The following is an 8,891-nucleotide window of genomic DNA, read 5'->3' as shown; positions in this document are numbered from 1 at the left end:
CAGCATCCTGGCAGATAGGTTCAGTGCTAACTTTACCCCCCTCACCCCCTAAAGGGCCCATATCTATACAGGAAGAATGTGGAGTCCCTGTAATCACAACTATGCAGGTAAAAGCTGCACCCTCTAAAGCCAAAAACACAACATCCATGGGATCGGACAACATTCCAGGCTGCGTTTTACATGAACTTCAGAACGAACCGGCTCCTCACCTAAGCACTATGTTCAATAATAGCCTCACATCAGGCTTTGTGCCCACTGAATGGTGCACAGCAACAGTTATCCCACACCACAAAGGGGGAGCCACCACTGATCCCGGGAACTATCGCCCTATTAGCCTGATGAGCCTGGTCTGCAAAGCCATGGAATGTATCATCATAGAACTCATAAACAAAGACATTGGTAACCTTCAAACTCTGGATTCCACCCAGTTCAGGTTTGTGAAAGGCAGATCATGCCTCCTGAACCTGATCGACTTCTTTGAGGCAGTCACCAAAGCCTTGAACTCGCCAAGGCTTTCAACATCATCCCCCATTCTGGAATTATAGCTAAACTCACTAAACTAGGTATAAATCCCTATGTCACAAGATGGGTTGCCAACTGGCTCACTGATAGAACCCACACTGTAAAAGTTGCAGACTCCAAATCTGACCTCAAACCAGCGACAAGTGGCATACCACAGGGTTCAGTCCTGGGACCTCTCCTGTTTGGTATCTACTTCTCTGTAGTACAGGCTAACACAGAAGGCCTCTGGCTAACGAAGTTTACAGATGACCGCAGACTAGGAGCCATAGTCAAGTCCCCAAATTATGTGGACATCCTACAGAAGGGCCTCACTGAGACAGATGCCTGGTGTCAGAGCCATGGCCTCAAGCTCAATGCCATAAAGTGCAGTGTCATCCCCTTTGGTAAAAACTCTGTACCCATGAACTACCACATAGGCAGCAATCTACTTAACACTAAATGTGTGATAAGAGACCTTGGGACCCAGGTGGACAGTAGTCTCTCCTTTGATAGTCACATTGCCACAGTAGTTGGGAAGTACTTCTATGTGGCACACCTCATCATAAAAGGGTTCTCATCCAGGAAAAAAGAGGTCATTGTTCCTCTCTACTCGACACTCATTAGACCCATTATAGAGTACAACACCTCATTTGGAATGTACCTCACAAGACATTTGCAGCAGCTGGAAAGGCCACAGAAGTACCTTACAAAGAGGATTACTGGCCTTAAACAAATGCCCTACACTGATCGTCTCAAAAAACTCTAGCTTTACTCCGTAGCATATCACCTACTCCGAGGTGATCTCTACCTAACATATAAAGCTATGTCAAACCCAGAGCTGTTGGACATGCTACACCTAAAGAAATTCCAATCCCTCCGAGCTACACGCTCTAGGAACCTAAACCTTGTCACCACAATAAACAGGACATGCTGGAGGAATAGATTCCTGTCCCAGATACTTCCCATACTCTGGAACAGGCTACCCATCTATGTCAAGCAAAGTTCTTCATTAGCACTCTTCAAGAAAATTCTTGATGAGTGGATAGGAAATAGGAAATACACCCCGGGGATCACTTCTGTGTCTCTGCTCGACAGTGGCACAGGAAAATAACTTTCTTGGGTGGCGTAAGCCAGGGAACCTTTTTGGATAGGCTTACGTAGGCCCTTGGGCCGATAGCCTAGTACCTACCTATGAACCTATGAATCTATGTGGTACACAACCAGTACTTGCCAGAAATTCCTGCAGCTCCTTCAGCATTGCTGTAGGTCTCTTGGCAGTCTCCCTGACCAATTTTTATCTTGTCTTTTCATCTATTTTGGAGGACTGTCCAGTTCTTTCCAACGTCACTGTTGTCTCGTATTTTCTGTACTTTTTGATGACTGTCTTCACTGTGTTCCATGGGATATCCAGTGCTGTGGAAATTTGTTGTACCCTTCTCCTGACTGATATCTTTTGACAATGAGATCCCTTTGATGCTTTGTAAGCTCTTTGCGAACCATAGCTTTTGCTGTAGCAGGTAACTGAGTAAATGTCAGTAAAATCCTACTAGGACAGCTTAACTTTATTTGGGGTTAATCAGAGTCTCTTTAATTGATGGCAGGTGTGTGCCCAAGAATACTGAATGCTGCAATTAAATCAAAAGATGCTTCAACAAAGTATTAGTTTAAGGGTGTGCACACTTATGCAACCACCTTATTGTACATTTTTTATTTTTTGTATTTTTCCCCTAACAGACTTGTTTGTATTTCAATTGAATTGTACAGGTTATAGGTCACATTAAAGGTGGGAAAGTTTTGAAATGATTTATTGTGGTGTCATTTTTTTTATATCATAAAAACCTGGCATTTTAACAAGGGTGTGTGCACTTTTTATATCCACACTATTTTTGGAAACATTGCAGTGATGGCAAGAAAGTGACTGGTCAGACTGAGGCAAAAATGGATGGCACCTACAAACATAAAGGCAGAGGAAAGGATTAGGATTTTGACAAAGAGGGTTGTTATTTACTTGGTATCGTCATTGACAGGAACACTCAGACATCAGGGTAAATGTATTCAGGATGTACAGACATGGTGGACTGCACTTTTCAGTGCTGGGCATGTCGATACTGGTACAAGACTGAAGGGGGTGTGGCTTACAGAAATGCTCTCAGGTGTGTTGAGGTGACAAGTCACTATCCTATGGTGGTAGGCCAGACTTGGAAGTCTAGACCTGTAAAGGGGCCTGGTGGGAGAAGGAGGAATGAGTTCAGAAAGGATAGTCTGGCTCTTCTTCAATCTGGCATGCTTTGGCCACCTCTTTTGGATGAGGTAACAGTAGTAGGCAAGCTAGGGAAACAAAGTTTGGGACCAGTGGGTTGATTAACTGTTTTTAAAGCTCTCGTCATCATTGGTATTGACCGAGTTGATTTCCAGGGGACTGTTCAAATTTCCAGGGGACTGTTCAAATTTCATTGGAAAGAAAGTTACTGTTTGTCGTTTTTGCATTTAAGTTACCTGTAACACATTGCACTTGTTACCTGGCACTTGCTCATATATAAGTCAGCACTAAAAATTAAAAGCACTACACCCTCACTCCCCACTGGCCCTTGTTTTCAATTATTAAGGAATTCCCAATATTATTCTAGCATGTCCAAAGGTCAGTTGTCAATCTCCTCTCCGGTCCAGCTGGTGAATCTGGGAATCTTGAGGCAATGTTACAACTGCCTCATGTACACAGACAACCCTCTCCTCCTCCCAACAAATTCCAACACATGTGAGAGATGCAACCATATAGCCAATCTGGAGGCTAAGCTCTCTCAACTCAGTACTGGCATAACCAGTCAGGAGGAGAAGGAAACCACACTCACTACAATTCCAGTCTCACATAGACCTACCACGACAGCAAACCAAACACATAATCACACAAAAACATACTCGGAGGCTCTAAATAAAGATCTGCCTAAGCAGCAGAGACCTCCAAAGCAGACACCCAAGCAACCGCTACCCCAAGACAAAACACATATCTCACAAAGCCAGTGTGCCGAACAGTCACAGCCCTTAAGACTAAACAACACACCTGATACACTTGTAATAGGTGACTCTATCGTCAGGCACATTGACGTCCCGCTCACCAGGCTGAACAAAGAGAGGGTCACGGTGAGCAGCCTGTTGGGTGCTAGGATCCGCCACATAACACAAGCACTCAGGTCACTCCAAGGCAAGTACAAATATGACTCAGTCATTGTCCATGCTGGTGTGAATGACCTGAGACGTACCTCCCTGGACTACATGAAAAAAGACATAAAGGAGCTCTCTGAGCATGTATCCCAGGCCGGTATGACCCTGACCTTGAGTAGCATCTTACCCTCACCAAGAATGATGCCACAATATGAAGACAAGATGATCAATTTCAACAATTGGCTTAAGTATTGGTGTCATTCAAAGGGGATCCAATGCCTGTCAGCTTGGGATGATATGCTCGACAAGCCACGATGCTTCGCTAGGGACGGCTTGCACCTGTCACCCCTGGGCTTTCGGATATTGGCAAAGGCTCTTGCTACCCCCATAGTGCCTTTTTTAGGCAAAGCTCAAAAGACAAACCCACCTCCATAGGTATAACAAGGGATAAGAAACTAAGAGTAATGCTACTCAACTCCAGAAGTCTAAACCTCAAGATGCACGCACTCAAAACTCTCCTTAGCATGGAGAACATCGATATCTGTGCAGCAACAGAAACCTGGTTCAGGGCTCCTGAGAGCACCCCAGCACTACCAGGTTATACCTCATACAATGCTTTTCGGCCCCAAAACTTGGACCGAACCACAAAAGGAGGGGCAGTATCGATATTCATCAAAGATACCCACACCTCCAGGTTGGTGGCAAAGCACGAAGCATCAGAGACTATCCATGTGCAACTAACAGTAGGTAAAACTGCCTTCCAGTTTATAGCCTGCTACAGACTACCCTCCCACACCCAGGAACCCCACTCGGCCTTCCTGAGAACACTGGAAAATATGAAGGTCTCTCCAAACACCATTATATTGGGCGACTTCAACTACCCAAACATAGACTGGGAGCATTACTCTAGCTCCAACACCCTAGCCCAAAGGTTCCTAGAATTTATAAACTCAAATGCTATGGAACAACTTGTTACCACTCCCACAAGAGGGGAAAACATACTGGACCTGATCATCACCAACATGGGGACTCTATGCTCCAGACCAGAAGTGTATCCCTCACTGGTAAGATCAGACCATAAACTAATCTCACTGGATATTCACATCCCGACCCCACCCCCTGCCCAGAAAACCACATTGAAAAACTTCTCTAAAGCAAATTTCACACTCCTCAAAACCAAGGTGGAATCCTTCAAAGTCCCCGGGCCTGTGGAAAATACGGCCCAGACCGCAGAATCCTTTATAAACGCATTCTATGAACACCTTCAGGAATGCATGGATCATGTGATCCCAAATAAAACCAAGACCCAATCCTCCAAAGGCAGACGTCCTGTCTGGTGGACCCCAGCCATAAACAAACTATACAATAGAAGGCGGAAGCTACTAAATGATAGAGCAAAATCCCAAAAAGGGAAGGCATCACTGATCAGTATTAGCAAAAAACTACGGGCACTCATAAAATTGTCTAAGGCCAGCTTCGAGAGAAAGATTGCACAGGACACTAAGGATAATCACAAGGCTTTCTTTAGTTATGTCAGGAACCTGGGTGGTAATTCCCAGATATGCTCAGAATTAGTCCAAAATGACAAAAAATACACTGAACCCACAGACATTGCCAACATCCTAGCTGACAGGTTCAACGCAAACTCCCCCCCCCCCTCCCCACCAAAAGGGCAAATATCTATCCCAGCAGAGTGCTGCCCCCCTGACATCTCAGATGCTCAGGTAAGAGCCGCCCTCTCCAAAGCAAACAACACAGCATCAATGGGACCAGATGGTGTCCCAGGCTGCGTCCTACATGAACTCCAAGAAGAGCTAAACCCAAACATAAAACTACTGTTCAATCTCAGCCTTACTACAGGATATGTGCCCAAAGAGTGGCGTACAGCAACAGTGGTCCCTCTCCATAAAGGTGGTGCCTCAACGGATCCTGGAAACTATCGCCCCATAAGCCTGACTAGCTTGTTCTGCAAAGCTATGGAAAGGATCATCATGGACCTCATAAATAAAGATATTGGGGACCTACAGACACTGGATCCTACCCAGTTCGGCTTTGTTAAGGGCAGATCCTGCCTCTTAAACCTGGTTGATTTCTTTGAAACAGTCACCAAGGCCATTGACGAGGGGAAGGTGGTCCACACAGCCTACCTGGACCTCGCAAAAGCCTTCGATACAATACCCCACTCGGGCATTATAGATAAGCTCACCAGCTTAAATATAAACACCTATGTCACTAGATGGATTGCAAACTGGCTCAAGGACAGAACCCACATGGTTAGAATTGCTGGAGCCATCAAAATCCACGGCCACAGTACCCAAATCTCCAAAAAATGTGGTTAGAAGCAGTAAGTTAAGAACAGCACATTTATTGGTATGTAATCTGAATCACACCAAACAGCAGCAAACAATAAACCAAGCGCTTTCGCTCGGTTATTACCGAGCTTCTTCAAGGTTAAAAAATCTGTTGTGTAGTCAGCCATGTTAAATACTAAATGCAACATCACATGACATATCCCCCCCCCCATGTGAATCATCCCTAATCAGTTTCTTAAAAATACAGTGTGTATAAACTTTCCTTAAATATTAAATATATATTCCAATCCAAGAATCAAACTCAGTTCAGCCTAATGCCTTAGTTTGGTTACCATGTGCTGTATTGGTAATGAAGATGTTACATTTATTTACTTTCATGGTTTAGTTTAATATTTATTATTGTCATGTTCATTACCATTTATTTTACTATTTTTTATGTGTTTTTACATGTGTTGTAATATATTATATATTTTCATTTTTGGCATTACTGAATTTAAAGTTGAGTTTGATTATGGTCATGTCTGAGCAGTCCTATACCATTAATAAGAACGCAAAAGATAGTGGAATCTGCGAAGTACTGATCTAGTATGCCAACTTCCAGCCTCAGAAGTCTGTTTACAATGTTGGATCTTGGCAGCAGCTACCTTAGCAAAACCTAGTATAAATAAATAAGGTCCTCTTTCCAGAGAGGAAAAAAACAGTCCAGTGAAGGGTTTATGCAGATCTTCAAATGCTTAGCCATAAAGGTGAAGTCTAAAGTAAAGGGGTTGACAGTTATGCTTCAACGAATCAGGGACTCAACTAAATCTCAACAGAATCAGGGACAAAGTCAGAAATAATCAAGGGCAATAGGGACAAATTTAAAATATTAGTACTATAAACTTGAGACAGTAACTGAATAAGAGAATGTGATTGTACATTTTCTGAAGTAAAAAAGTCTATGATTATAATTATTGTTATTATTTCTTAAGAGGTTGGCAAAGAAGAAGTGGGATTGTCAGAGAGATGAAGAAAGTAGACAGGAGTATAAGGAGATGAGGTGCATGGTAAAGAGAGAGGTGGTGAAGGCTAAGGATAAGGCATATGAAGAGTTGTATGAAAGGTTGGACACTAAGGAGGGAGACAGAGGGACCGAGCTATGAAAGATGTGCAGTAGGTAAAGGCGATAAAGGATAATGAGGGAAACATACTTACAAGTGAGGAGAGTGTGTTGAGCAGATGGAAGGAGTACTTTGAGGGGTTGATGAGTGAAGAGAATGAGAGGGAGAGAAGGTTGGATGATGTGAGGATAGTGAATCATGAAGTACAATGGATTAGCAAGGAGGAAGTAAGGATAGCTATGAAGAGGATGAAGAACGGAAAGGCTGTTGGTCCTGATGACATACCTGTTTAAGCATGGAGGTGTTTAGGTGAAATGGCAGTGGAGTTTTTAACTAGATTGTTTAATGAAATCTTGGAAAGTAAGAGGATGCCTGAGGAATGGAGAAAAAGTGTTTTGGTACCGATTTTTAAGAATAAGGGTGATGTGCAGAGCTGTAGTAACTACAGAGGGATTAAATTCATCATTCACACCATGAAGTTATGAGAAAGAGTAGTGGAAGCTAGGTTAAGAAGGGAGGTGAATATTAATGATCAGCAGTATGGTTTCATGTCAGGAAAGAGCACTACAGATGTGATGTTTGTTCTGAGAGTGTTGATGGAGAAGTACAGAGAAGGTTAGTAGGAGTTGCATTGTGTTTTTGTAGACTTAGAGAAAGCATATGACAGGGTGCCTAGAGAGGGGTTGTGGTATTGTATGAGGAAGTCGTGAGTGTCAGAGAAGTATGTAAGAGTGGTACAGGATATGTATGAGGTAGTGTGACAGCGGTGAGGTCTGCAGTGGGAGTGACAGATGCATTTAAGGTGGAGGTGGGATTACATCAAGGGTCAGCTCTGAGCCCTTTCTTATTTGCAATGGTGATGGACAGGTTGACAGATGAGATCAGACAGGAGTCCACGTGGACTATGATGTTTGCAGATGACATTGTGATCTGTAGTGAGAGTAGGGAACAGGTGGAGGAGACCCCAGAGAGATGGATATATGCTCTACAGAGAAGAGGAATGAAGGTCAGCAGGACTAAGACAGAATATATATGTGTGAATGAGAGGGAGGATAGAGGAATGGTGAGGATGCTAGGAGTAGAGGTGGCGAAGGTGGATGAGTTTAAATACTTGGGATCAATAGTTCAGAGTAATGGTGAGTGTGGAAGAGAGTGGAAGACGAGAGTACAGGCAGGATGGAGTGGGTGGAGAAGAGTGTCAGGAGTGATTTGTGACAGACGAGTACCAGTAAGAGTGAAAGTGAAGCTCTACAAGAGGGTAGTGAGACCAGCTATGTTATATGGGTTGGAGACAGTGGCATTGACAAAAAGGCAGGAGTTAGAGCTGGATGTGGCAGAGTTAAAGATGTTAAGATTTGCACTGGGTGTGACGAGGATGGACAGGATTAGGAATAAGTATATTAGAGGGTCAGCCCAGGTTGGAAAGTTTGGAGACAAAACCAGAGAGGCAATATTACGTTGGTTTGGCCATGTGCTGAGGAGGGATGCTGAGTATATTGGGAAAAAGATGCTAATGATGAAGCTACCAGGTAATAGGAAAAGAGGAAGGCCTAAGATAAGGTTTATGGATGTGGTGAGAGAGGACATGCAGGTGGTTGGTGTGACAGAGCAAGATGCAGAGGACAGGAAGAAATGGAAACAGATGATCCGCTGTGGCGACCCCTAACGGGAACAGCTGAAAGAAGATGATGATTTCTTAAGTGTAATTTACCTCCTTTTCTCCAAACACATCACCCAGTTTAAGGAAAGATCAATAGGGGCATTGCTAACATAAAATCGTGGACAGGTGAGAGGTATGGTACGGGTTTACTCATATTAA

The sequence above is a fragment of the Protopterus annectens genome, chromosome 3.part0 (assembly GCF_019279795.1).
Source record: "Protopterus annectens isolate FY-2018-M chromosome 3.part0, PAN1.0, whole genome shotgun sequence".
In the NCBI taxonomy this organism is placed as follows: domain Eukaryota; kingdom Metazoa; phylum Chordata; order Ceratodontiformes; family Protopteridae; genus Protopterus; species Protopterus annectens.
The sequence above is the reverse complement of the archived record's forward strand: the minus strand, read 5'-3'. Positions refer to the sequence as shown.